Below are 14,473 nucleotides of genomic sequence, written 5' to 3'. Positions count from 1 at the left end.
TGTATTTCAGTAATCAGAGTATCCCAAAATCCAAATAACATAAAACCGAAGGAGGTGCACAATCATGTCGTGGCCTTGCTACGGTCATCTGATGTACCTGAAACAATAAACTGAAACTTTAATCCCAAGATTAGTGGGTTCCCCCAAAGTACCCCACACAAACATAGGCTACAAATAAAATGACAATTAATGGCATACACTTTTAATGACAACTCTTTTTTATGCAACTATAGCATGTTTTCAATGGCATATGTTATATGCCACTATAAAATTAATAGATTTAATGACATTTAATAATTTATGTCGCTAATATTAGTATTCACTAGTGGCATAAATATATTAAAATGCCACTAAAAACTCTATATTTTATGACATATTTTTTTATATGCCACTAAATTTTTATTATGTGTTTTACCAATTAGCTTTTGTGCCACTAAAAAGTTGAATCCCCCCTTGTTGCCCTCTACGAAATGAATCGGCGTTTATTGCATATAGTTGATATATAAAAAATGACGTTTCCCCACTTCTTATACCCTAATTGATCGCATTTAATAGCTCACATCATACATCCTGGCCAACGACGAGTTTGCCAAGATCAGACTGTTGTTTCATTGGATCCTTATCTGAATTATGATCAACAAACTCGAAATCAAAATCAACATTATGAGAATTAGAGCTCCTTATTGTGTTATCTCTCTTCTATGAGATCCTTTTGTTCGAATCAAGTCAACGAGAACGGAGACGAGGATTTTCTGGATCATGTAACCGCTGCCTCAAATCAGGAGCCAAAGTAAAGGCTCTTCAAGCAAAAAAAAGAAATATGAATATTATTAACATGAGTTCCTTTATTTTCTAGACTATGTGTTGCCGTCGTCAATTCCTATGAAGCAGGAAGGGAGAGAAACGCCGATTCATAACCATGATCTTTCACTTCTATCAATGGTTGTGATGCACGGTTGCAATTCACCGAGAGTGACGAACTTCGATAGTTATGATTATCCAAATCAAAGTAATTTTTTTGTGCATCGTCTTTTAGAGCTTCAGATTCAATTAGTTCAAATCTCATTCTCTTTAATTGTTGAAAATGGTAAACACTTCAACCTCCTTGTTAATTTCATTCTTTTTTTCAACTTGCTGTGGATTTATTATCTTAAAAAGTTGATATATGTATTAGAAATTGACATTTACCAGGAAATTTTAGTTGACATGTGTGAACATAAACTCACTCCCAATCTACATTATGTGAAATCATTGTTTCTTGGTTGGTTATTTGAGTCATTGAAGAACGTCATTGCTTCAAAGAAGTATTTATGCAGGGTAGGTAGGAATCGAGGGGCTTATGCTTCACAATTTGACCAATTACATGATGATATGATGACAATAACTACAATACACAAGTTAATGGGTCTATTGATGACTGGCGGAGGTCAGGATGGTGCTAGGGTGGTTCAGGCAACTCTGTATATCGGTGAAATTGTGTAACATAAGGTTAGTTGAATCAAATCTTTCATTCCCCCCTTTATGACATCCAAATATTTAACTTTAAGTTTTCATTCTTTCGGATAATCAGGCGAGAATACATAGATTCATGGATAAATACAAATGAAATGCTTCATTAAATGAGATCCCTGATGATGATGATGATGATTCAAAAGCTTTGAAGTGTGAACAATGGAGCAACAATTACAAAAATTGAGGAAAAAGTACCAATTTATTTAAAAATAAAAGGTTGCAGCAAGTAGGCATATAGTGAAACAACAAGATCAATTGAAGCCATGGGGTCATAATGCTCAAGTCAAGGTTTGTACTTTATAGTTTATGCCCTGATGGCAAAATCGTAATTTTGATGATAATTTTCAACAATCAATTCTCACTTTCATGATTTATATATAAGTGGGTTCTCGTTTAATCAAATTGTTAATGGAGACTGTTTATATTCAACCTCCTATTGATTAGTGTGAAGATTGTATGATATTAGGCCTATATTTGTATATACCCTTAAAACTTTGGAAACACCGTACGTATTGCCTCATTTATGCTTTTTCACACAAAAAAAAAACTTAGTTTAATTACAGGAAATAGCAACATACGTTTCACTAATTATGATATCATTTTATACCAATATTAGCATTGCATGTACTTTTCCTTAGCCATAATGGGAACATACTTAATTTTTTTACCAATAAAAGCAACATAGTTAAATTTCTTACACATAATACTTATATATTTTTACCAATAATAGCAATTTGTAACCTATAATCGCAACGTAACATAAGTATGTTGCTATTATTAGTAAAAACTAAAGTAATGTTAATATGATTGGTAAAATATGATAGTAATTTGCTATTATTGGATGCCACATAATCAAAATAATCAACTGGTATATAGTTAATAAATTACTATAATCTTTAGGAAGTGTAGGAAGAAAAGTGTATGTTCTTGTGCATATACTTATTTCTTGCATGTTTATATTTTTGTGATATGAAATATTATTCTAATTTGGATTTTTGAAATTCAGGCAATGCACATGGTGATTCCATATATGTTAAGGCTTAGACTTTAATATGATGTTAGATTTATTGTTTTTTAGTTTGACAACAGAAATAGAATAACTTTGAACATTAGGTTACTTTTTATTTAAAAATTTTTAAATGAGAGATTTTATCAGAGGGTATAACGGTCATTTTACCAATATAAACATCATTTTAGCCTAAACGTTTTTTCATTTTTTCCCTTTCTTTGACAGTTACAACAGAGGAGCCTACTTGTTTCTACCATCCTACATAATGTACTCACAAAGCACTAAACAACAATGTGAAAAAGTTTGTAATAAATTTATAAAATTGACCTAGTTACAACAAACATTTTTTTGGCACTAAAATTTTTCAGTTATAAATAATGAATTTGACTTAGTTAAAAGAACACCAAAGAGGCAATTGTAACTTGTCTTTTGGGGTTTGTAATAAATTTATAAAATTCCCTTTTCTTTTTCAAATTCATTTTTTGATTTTCATTTTTATATACATTAAAGGTACTTAATACACTTGATGCCAAAAAATGGAGGATAGTTCTTGGTGTTATAGACATAATTTGGGCTTGTGGAGGAGTCTAGCTGACTTAGTTGATCGTCATGATGTAAGTTTTTTATAAATATATATTTTTCATTATAGATACTAAAAGTTTAATAAATTTTATGATTTGAGTTTATTTAAGGTGGATGTTTGAAAGGTAATATTATAACTTTTTTGTCCTAAAAGAGTCAATATTTGATATTTAAGAGTCAAATGTGTAACTTTCTAAAAATTTACTAAATTTGCTCCATATAAATGTTGCTAAGCAATAAGCATGTTGGAGAAGCTTTTGAACCACGCTCTTTTCACCCTATTGATTAGATATGTAAAACAAGTATATGTCAGGTATGTACTAAAATATCCATAAATATCTTGTAGGCTAGATATTATCAAAATTACCGTAATATCTCATGTCTCGTGTGTAAGGAGGTAAATAGTGAAATTATAAAGAACTTTTGACATTTTCATTTTTGTATTTAACATAGAATTACTAGTGTTCGTTCTATATGAGGTTATTCAAGATAACATGAAGTTTGGGGAACAGATTCAACTGCAATGAAGTTAAAAAAAAAATTGTTACTTTTGTTTAGTTATTTTTATATTTAGTGTCTATGTGGTTTTACATTTAAATTAATTTGGCATTGATGTAAAACAATGGAATTTTTATTACTTTTCATGGATTATAATTTAATTAGCCTTTTTTATTATATTATACCTAAAAATGTGTTGATATTATTAGTATAATTCTAAAATCGCATTAGTATTAAGGACACAAAATATGTGCCACAAAATTTTTTTTATTGTAATGTGGCAGTTAAAAAAGTGTCACTAAAAGAACATAAATTTTAGAAATGAGTTAGTATTTACTGTCACAAAATATATGCCACAAAAAACTTATTTTCTATTGTGAAAAATAACGAAGTGCCACTAAAGTCCCAAAATGTTGCAACGTCAAAACCAAAAAGTGACACTAAAGGGTTTTAGTGGGAGCGCTTCTAGTAGCACTTTTTATTTGTGCTGCAGATTCTCCAAGTGGCCTTTAGTGGCATTTTTTGGGTTTTTAGCAATACTTTTTATGTGCTACTAAATGACATCTTTTTTGTAGTGATATAATCAAACATATATCAGGTCCACAATCTCTTAGTTGGATTACCCCTGGCCGACAACCTTACGGTTAGAATGCCCCGGCCCACAACCTTTCAGTTGGCTTGCCCAATACATAACGGGTCTACAACCTCTTGGTTTGATTATCCCTGGCCCACAACCTTTCGGTTGGCTTTCCTAATACATAACGGGTCCACAACCTCTTGGTTGGATTACCCCTGGCCTACAACCTTTCGGTTGGAATGCCCCGGCCCACAACCTTTCGATTGGAATGCCCCGGTCTGTTGACTGACAGCACAAAGTAGTACAGTCTCAACCCCACCATACCATGTCGACATATACATAACAAATAACAAATATCCAACAATAGATAATCATATAACCAGTCAAACGACTAACAGGCAGATCTACAGATCACTACTGCATAACAACATATTATATACCAGGATACAGATCTAACAGGTCACTATAACATAACGACATCCTATATACCAGGATACACAATCTAGCAGGCCGACATTGGTGCCTTCGACCCACGAGTACAGTGAGGAAAACTCACCTCTCAGTCCGAACAAGTAGCTGAATAGGTCTCTGCTCCGAATATCAGCTCTACCCGTCACCTATTAATCAAATAGTGACTAATCTCAAATACAAATCAAATACCCAAAATACCCTTAGGTCAAACTTGGTCAAATTCTGGTCAAAGTCAAAAAGGTCAAAAAGCCAAACCTAGTCTGTTACACTCGAGTCTTGGTAAATTTCCCCTTCTAATCCTTAATTTATGATTTTTGCAATTTTGGCCCTTACGCTGGGCGTAGCTGGATGGTACGTTGGGCGTAAGGGGGATTACGTGAAACGACATTGTTTTGAGGGAGTACGCGGGGCGTACTCCGCCTGGACTTAAACCCTAATCTTTAGGGTTTGGACCCTATATATTGAACCTTAAGTCCCATTCCCTCATCCCATTTCCATCCTCCATCACTTGAAATGTTGCCCCTTGCAAACCCTAGCCCCATTGTTGCATTTTTAAGCTTAAGAGTGTGTTTTTGTGTGTTTCAGAGGAAGAGGAAGATGGTGGTGAATCTTGGAAGCTAGAAGCATGCTTGGATTTGGAAGTCTTGCATCATCCTCAATCTCTAAAAGGTATAAAGTTCATACCTTGGTGATTAACTTGATAGATCTTGTTTGTATGTTGATATTATGAGCTTTTGTCCCCAAATATGGCCTTCTTGTGCATGGCATGCTATAAAGCAAATGGGATATCCTTTTGGACGTTTTTCTAGGATTAGAGTGATAAAAATGTGTTATTGACCCTTAGTTCTCCCCCATGCATGAGTTTGGTTGTCTTAATGTCTTAAGATGTTGGAGTTTTTAGTGTTAAGCACAATAGGGTCATGCAAGACCATAAAGTTGGAAACTTTATGGTCAGGGACAACATTTGGGACCTGGATCTGCATTTTAGACGAAAACGCTTAAGAATTAATCTCTTAATGGGTTGAGAAGTTTCAGTTGCGTATGTTGGGCGTACCAGATGTTACGTCGCGCGTACGCAGTAAGGTTCCTGTTTATTTGGTTGCGATTGAGTACACCCCGTGTACGGGTCGACTCGACTGGGTTGACTCGGCTGATTTATTGAGTTTGACCAATGTTGACCTAAGGGAATTTTGTATAATCTAGTATTAATTAAGGTTGGGCTATGATTTGCATAGTAGGTGACGGGTAGAGCCGGTGTTCAGAGACGAGACTTATTTTAGATTGTGTTCGGACCAAGAGGTGAGTTCTCTCACTATGCCAATGGGTCTAAGGCACCAAGGTCGGTCCATTTATTGTGTTTATGTAGCCTAGGATGTAGGATTGATATGATAGTTATATGTGTGATTTGTTGTGTATATGTCAACATATGGGTGGTTGGGTTGAGTCCACGCGCCAACAGACCCGGTATGGTTGGGTTGAGACTGGAAGTCAACATACCCGGTATGGTGAGGTTGAGGCCATGTGCCAACAAACCTGGATGGTTGGGTTGAGGCCACATGCCAACACGCCTTGGATGGTTGGGTTGAGGTGTTACTGCTATGTGTTGTAAACCAACAAACCCGATATTGTTGGGTTGAGGTCAAGGACCAACAAACCCTGTATGCATGCTTGTATTATATATGTATTTGTTTGTATTATGTGGTATTTTGGGAAGCTCACTAAGCTTTGGCTTACAGTTTGGATTTCAATGTTTCAGGTACTTCTGATGAGCGGGGAAAGGCGAAGGTGTAATTGCACACATCATCCCAAAGTTTATGTTGATTGATACTTTCATTCGATGTTTTGACTTATTACGATTTGTAAACAATGTTTTGGTAACTTTTGGAACTTTCAACACAACTAAGTATGCCCACCGTACCCAGCTTGTATACCCAACATACACGAGTATTGACCAAATATGGGCTGGTTGACTTAGTATGCCCGACATACCAGGATTACACCCAACGTACGCTGCCTTCACTCAAACCTTCCATTAAGAGCTTATTCCTTAAGCTCTTTTGTCCATATTCTAGATCTAGCCCTAAAATAATGTCCTTAACCATAAAGTTTCCAACTTTATGGTCTTGCATGGCCATTAAGTGCCCAAAAACAAAAACCCTAACTAGTTACCCCATTAAGACCTTGTAACTCATGCATGGAAGGAATATAACAATCAAGATTACATTTTTATGCTTCTAGATGCTTCAAAATGTCTGAAAGGACAACTTATATGGATTAGAGTAACCCATACTCATAATACCAAGCTTATGGGACCAAAAGAACATCATTTCATAACTAAACAAGATATAAACAACTCTTAATCAAGTTCATAGCTTTTTACCTCCAAATGATGCCAAATGATGTTGCTATTCTGGATCCAAAGAGTCACACTACTCCAAGATGATCTTCTCTTCTTCCTCTCTCCTTCAAGCTTACCAAAACATACACAAAATGCTCGAGACAACTTAAGGCACACGAAGTCAACTACACAACTCACGATCTTGAGTTGGGAGCAGTGGTCTTTGCACTAAAAATCTGGAGGCATTACCTTTATGGTACCAAGTGCACTATCTTAACCGACCACAAAAGCCTTCAACATATATTTGATCAGAAGGAACTTAACATGAGACAACGACGATGGGTAGAACTACTCAATGATTACGAATGCGAAATTCGCTATCATCCCGGTAAAGCCAATGTAGTAGCTGATGTCATTAGTCGAAAAGAGTACTCAGGTAGTAGGGTGAAGGCACTAACCATGACAATCCATTCCCATCTGTCCACACAAATCAAAGAGGCTCAATTGGAAGTATTACAACCAGAAAACGTGGCAGATGAAGCCTTGCGAGGAATGGAGAAGAACTTTGAGATCAAGGGAGACGGAGTTCGTTATTTCATGAACCGGATCTGGACCCCAAAGTTCGGTGGTTACAGAGATGTAGTCATGAATGAATCACATAAGACTCGATAGATAAGATGTATCTGGATCTCAAGAAACTCTATTGGTGGCCAAACATGAAAGCAAAGATTGTTACCGACATGGGCAAGTGCCTAACTTGCGCCAAAGTTAAGGTAAAATACCAAAAGCCCTCAGGTTTACTTCAACAACCAGAAATACCTTAGTGGAAGTGGGAACATATTACAATGGACTTCATAACCAAGCTACCCAAGTCTACGGTTGGTCATGACACCATTTGGGTAATCGTCGATAGATTAACCAAATCTGCCCACTTCCTGCCAATCAAAGAAACATACAAGATTGAGAAGCTGACCCGGACTTACATCTGAGAGATAGTACGACTGCACGGTGTGCCCATGTCTATTATCTCGGATAGAGATAGTAGATTCACCTTGCGATTTTGGCAGTCACTTCAGAAGGCTCTTGGGACTAAGCTGGACATGAGCACATCTTACCATCCTCAAACTGACGGGCAGAGTGAGAGAACCATTCAAACGCTAGAAGACATGCTGAGAGCATGTGTGATCGACTTTGGTAAAGAATGGGATACCCATTTGCCATTAGTCGAGTTTTCATATAACAACAGCTATCACACCAGCATCAAAGTTGCTCCATTCGAAGCCCCCTATGGCCATAAGTGCAGATCCCCTCTGTGTTGGGCTGAGGTGGGTGACACGCAACTAGCTAAAGGGTAAGTCCCTGATAGCACTCTCACTGGCCCGAAAATCATTCGAGAAACCACATTGTACAAATCTGAGAACGACTAAAAGCCTCTAGAGATAGACAAAAGAGCTACGCCGATAAGAGACGAAAACCCTTAGAGTTCCAGGTTGGTGACCGCGTTCTATTGAAAGTCTCACCATCGAAGGGCTTGATACGCCTCGGAAAGCGCGGGAAACTAAATCCGAGGTACATTGGGCCATTCGATATCCTCACTAGAATCGGCCCCGTAGCTTACAAACTCCGTCTACCACAAGAACTTAACAAAGTACATCCCGTCTTCCATGTGTCAAATCTAAAGAAGTGTCTATCTGACGAGACTCTTGTGATTCCACTCGATGAAATCGAGATAAACGAGAGTCTTAACTTCGTGGAAGAGCCAGTAGAAATTATGGATAGGGAAGTCAAACGAACGAAACAAAGTCGCAATCCGATAGTGAAGGTTCGCTGGAATGCTAAGCGGGGACCTGAATTCACCTAGGAGCGAGAAGACCAGATCCAACAAAAGTACCCACATCTTTTCCCTAGTCCATGATGTCCTCACTATAGAAAGAATTTCGGGACGAAATTCCCTCTAACGGGGGGATACTGTAACAACCCGTCATTCTCAATTCAATAAGAGTCAAAAGTTTCATTTCGATCTTTACGTATAAATACATCCTCTATTGCCTCAAAGGCATATTTATGAGCTAATAATTAAAAATAGCCTAGGTCTTGGGTGAATTATGATATTATGACTTAACATAAGTGAATATTCTAAGGTTTAAAACATAAAATCAACTCCAAAATGGAGTTTACGGCCAAGGAATTCACCTCAAAAGGTGTTCACGGTCCAAGAGACACTAAAACAAGTTGTTTACAACTTGATTTTATTTCCAAAGAGGGTGTTTACGGTTTTGCATGCTCCAAAAAGGGTGTTTATGGTTGCTTTGATCCATAAACACAAACCAAAGCCTATTAAAGGCGAAAACCCAAAGGTGTAGAACCGTGAACCCAAAGCCATGACCCGTTTATGAAACATAAACACCCCCTATATATGTATTCACCCGTAAATCAATTCACTTCTCACCTTTTCAACCGTGAACCACTCCCAAATCCTCTCAACTATCATCCGTGAACAGCTCCTTTTTCTCTCAATCTTGAAGAGATTACGCCCATATTTCCTTCAAATCTTCATATTTCCCAAAAGAAAATTCAAACCCACATTCAAATCTTCAAGTGATCTTAAAATGTTCATAATTTTTCAAGATCCAACCGTAAACCCATTTATTCCAACCGTAAACCCTTATTTTCCAACCAAAAATCAATTTGCAACTACTCCAAACAATTTCCAATTAATTTGTAAGTATTCCTTATATAATTAAATTATTATTTAACTCATTATTTAAATTAATATATTATTAATTTAAATACGACGTCGAATATCATTATTTTTAGGATAACGTTATTTGCGCGTATGCTTACCCGGGGATCGTCTCTACAACTCGTTAATTCCAGTTAGCGCACATTTGAGGTGAGTTCGTACCCCTACGTTTTCAATATTTTTCCATTTTTTTAGGGGTAGAATACAAGTACAATGCAATTAAATTTGTGTAAACAGTCAAACGATTACAAAACAATTTTGAATGACATTAAACTGTTTTAAACAGTTGCAACCATTGTTCTTACGGTAACATATTTTATATATAAACACGATTACAATTCTTTAATCCTTTGTAACATGCTGAGCAAATGAATATTTTTCAGAATAACCACATCTCAAATGGAACATATTTATAAACTATAATTGATATAGTCTATGGAACCCGATAACCTATTTACAAAATACATAAATACAAAACAAACGAACATATGAACTATAATTGGTATAGTTTATGGAACATAAGTATTATCTCACTAAGTACATGTTTTATCATAGTAACGAACATATAAACTATATTAGGTATAGTTTATGGAACATATAAACAGACATTCATTTCAAAAGATTTTCAATTATTCTACACTTAACCGTCGATATAGCTTTGTGAGATAACGTCTTCAAGTACTTATTTAAGTGCCAACGAAAGTTCTGAGCTTAATAACCAGAGTCTCCTGGAGGGAGAGCGTGAGTTTGTGTATAGATCTATACGGGACTGACAAGCCCGCACCTCGACTGTTAGCTACAGTCAGGCCGGCAGACCTGGGGTGACAAATGTCATGAACGATTCCGACGCCTGAAGAACGTTGTGTCAGGCCATCCGTCGTATTAGTATGGTTATGAGAACTCACAATTTGTTATTGAACAAAACGATTAGTGTATGAATAAGTAACCACTTCGATCACATAGTTTTATTTAAATAATAAGGCTATAAAACATTGTTTTACAAGTACTACTGGTGAATCCAGAGGGTTTTAACATAAGTACGAATACAGGAGGCTATTCCAGCACAGAGATAACCTATATTAATAGTTTTATGTGAATTAAAACTAACTTTTTACTATTACAGAGTACTATTACATTTACACTTTTGGAGTTCAACAAATTACAACAGAAAATATAGGATTTTCTAGGAAAACAAACTTACATTTTCAAGGAACAAATTGATGGTTTTCAATTACAAACATGCTTATGAACTCACCAACTTAATGTTGATACACTTTCAAAATCACTTGTATTCTCAGGGAACCGATAAGACAGGTACACCCATAGATGTTTGAGAAGACGGAGCTTTTAGAGTCGCGTCTTTTATACTTTTGTTATACCTTTTGATGTCATACAAACTATGTTATGAACAGATGTAAATACTATATTTTATCAATGTAATGGTTGTGTTTGCTTGATTATTATTATACAATTGTTGTGATAAGGGCAAATGTCATATTAGCCCATCGAACTTTTCACGTTTTTTTTAAAAGGTCACTAAACTATTTTTTTTTGCACATTAAAGGAATATACTTTCATTTGACCGTTTAATTACATCCTTTTACCGATTATAAAAGGTTTATCCCATATTTTCGTGACATGTGGCACCACCGTGGAATATTAGTGTTGTAATCTTGGTCCCCAAGAATTGCCAAGTCATCGTTAATGGTCCCCCTTATAAATCCGTCTTCCCCTAAATTCGTCTTCCCCACCACTTTGTTACCCTAATCCGTAACCTTCACATAATACCACCGACTTCGTTTTTTTCCCACCTATAAGTCAAGGAGATGTCCTCAGAACAAAGTTTCTCTTATGGTGGTTTCCGAGCTTCGGAACTAGACTTACCAACTGATTCCGAACTTCACGCCATGGAAATCCAAGTGCAGATGGAGGAATTGAGAGATGAGGTGCGACAACAGCTTGGCGATTTTAGGGAGGAGATACGCTACTTGAAAAGGATAGTGAGCATGATGGGTGTTGTTGGAGTTGTAGTGATGTCGTTGATCGGGGTTCGTGTTTGCGTCGACTGCAGTGGATGGGGATTTTGGTGGGTGTAGTTTAGTTCGTAGCTAGCACGATGTCGATTAGTCTCTTTTGGGTTATCAGGGTTGTCGAAGGTTGTTTCTTTTTGTCTAATTTCGTCATCGGCTAGTATTATATGTATGTATTAGGTTATGTGTTGTTGGTTATTTTGACTAGTGGTGCCCATTGACGATGTATTGGTTTTTAGAACCAAATTTTTGGGGGTTTTTGGTAAGACAATAACCTCAGTTGTAATGGATGAATGAAATGAAATGTAGTTCCTATTATAACCATTGTTTTGCTTTGCATATGATGTTATGCTTTGTAATGAAATGTGCCCATGTGCTACCACATTGTTATGTGGAAGTACATTGTTATATGATTGTTATTTGTTATGTCAAATTACCTTGGAAGTACAATTATAAACAAACATTCATGTTATGTTTTAAACTAAAGAAACTAACATTCATGTTTCAAACGAATAACAAACATCATACATCCATGCATTCATTCATGTCATAACTTGGTGTTTTAAAGACACGTTAACAAACTAAACAAGACCATAACATCAAGACACATTTAATAAAGACCTCACATTGTAACTAACATACTCCAAAAACAAAACAGCTTTAATCCAAGTCCATTGGTTTTCTTGATGTATCACCTTCACCGTTTTTGCCTGCAACCTTTTTTGCCAACTTTTTCTTTAGTATCCTCTCTGACTTTTTCCTTAATTTCAATGTACCTACTTCTTTACCATTCTTCTTAGTCACACCACTTGTTGACCATATTCACCTTCTCCCGTTTTGAAACCAATTCCACTTCCAGTATCACCTTCACCCTTTCCTTTTTCCCCCTTTGCCCTTTGCCCTTGACCCTTCCCTTTCTTTAATGCACTAGTTTCACCTTCACCTTCTGCCTTCCTTTTTTGACCTCACTTTTTGGGCCTTTGACACTGCATCACAGGTTGACTTATTGTGGCCTGATTTCTTACAAACACCACATACCATCTTTTTCCCTGCCTTGGATACTTTGTGTGATCCACTAACCTCGGTACTGTCCCTCTTTCTATTAGTAATGGGTCTCCCTGGCATCTTCCTTTTCAAAGGTGGCAAAGGTGGTATGTAGTCTGTTGGGGGCCACATTGCACTCCCATTCATGCTTCCTATTGAGTACTTGTAGGTGTTCATATATATGCAAGCACGATATAAAGGATCAACAAATGCCTCTATATCTCTATTTACATAACTAATGGTTGCCACTGAGTGTACACACCCATACCCATTCATTTGCCAAATCCTACAAGTACATGTTTTCTTTTCCAAATCAACTCCATAAGACTCTCCTAAGTTTCTTGTTTCAAATGTATTCAGGCCACTAGGAAGCACTTGCCAGTACCTACAAATAATCACATTTAGCATGGCTAATAAAGTACATTGGTTGGGTATTCAATTGATTTATGGTGAATATTAAAGTACCTTTGTTGGATCTTCAATTCATTTATGGCAAGCCTTATGTTTGGACATACATCAAAGTGTCCCCATCCACTTCCTTTCTACCTTAAACTACACATCCTCTGCATCACATATAGTCTAATATCCTCCAACATTGAAATAATTGGCTTCTTCCTAGCATCCAATATAACATTGTTAAAGCTTTCAGACAACCCATTCTCAACTGCATCACACCCCCTTCCTATCTGAAAAAATTCTCTTGACCATGAGTTTGGATTCCTTCCCATAAGATGCACATAAGCAGCAGGGCTAATCATTTGAATCTCTTTCATTGCAGAATTGAAAAGAGGTTCAGTTGAGGCCTTACAAGCCTTCCAAAATAATTTCTCATATTGAGCCCCAAGGAATTTCTTCTTGAAATTGGAAAGAACATGTCTGGCACATTGCCTATGTTCTATCTCTAGAAATAAATCTTTAACTGCTTCAATTATCCCCTGTATTTACATCATCATAATATTCAGAAGTATATCACATTTGAAAGAAATTAGGTATGGCATTATAAAGTAGAAACATACCTTATGTTGATCTGACATCAATGTATTACCAAACCCACCTTCAAGATGCAGATCTTTTTGCAAGTTTTCTAAGAACCATTTCCAGTTGTCTTTATTTTCAACACAAACTACAGCCCAAGCTATTGGGTATATATGATTGTTACCATCCCTACCAACAACACATAATAACTGACCAGTACACATTCCTTTTAGAAAACACCCATCTAAGTTTATTATCCTTCTACAGCCACTTCTCCAACCCTCATTTAGTGCTTGAAAACATATATATATATATATATATATATATATATATCCTGCTAAAGTAAGTTTTCCCATCTGGCATAGAGTTCACAGACAACTTGACTGTTGACCCTGCATTAGACCTTTTTATCTCTTCACCATAGGACCACAAATTTGCATAATTTTCCACTATGGTACCTTCAACAAGAGAAATTGCATGTTGCTTAGCTCTCCTACATTGTCCCATACTAACCTCTACGCCAAATTTAGTCTTTACTTCCTCCTTTAACATCCTAACATTGAGTTTCTGATTCTCAAGAACTTCCCTGGTGAAATGACTACCAATCCATCTGTAATTGAGAATTGACCCTAACTTAAAATTTCTTGCATAATTGTGGTCAATGATAAGGGACTTGATTTGGAATGACTGCTCC

The sequence above is a fragment of the Lactuca virosa genome, chromosome 3 (assembly GCF_052849685.1).
Source record: "Lactuca virosa cultivar CGN04683 chromosome 3, Lactuca_virosa_CGN04683_v6, whole genome shotgun sequence".
Taxonomy (NCBI): domain Eukaryota; kingdom Viridiplantae; phylum Streptophyta; class Magnoliopsida; order Asterales; family Asteraceae; genus Lactuca; species Lactuca virosa.
The sequence above is the reverse complement of the archived record's forward strand: the minus strand, read 5'-3'. Positions refer to the sequence as shown.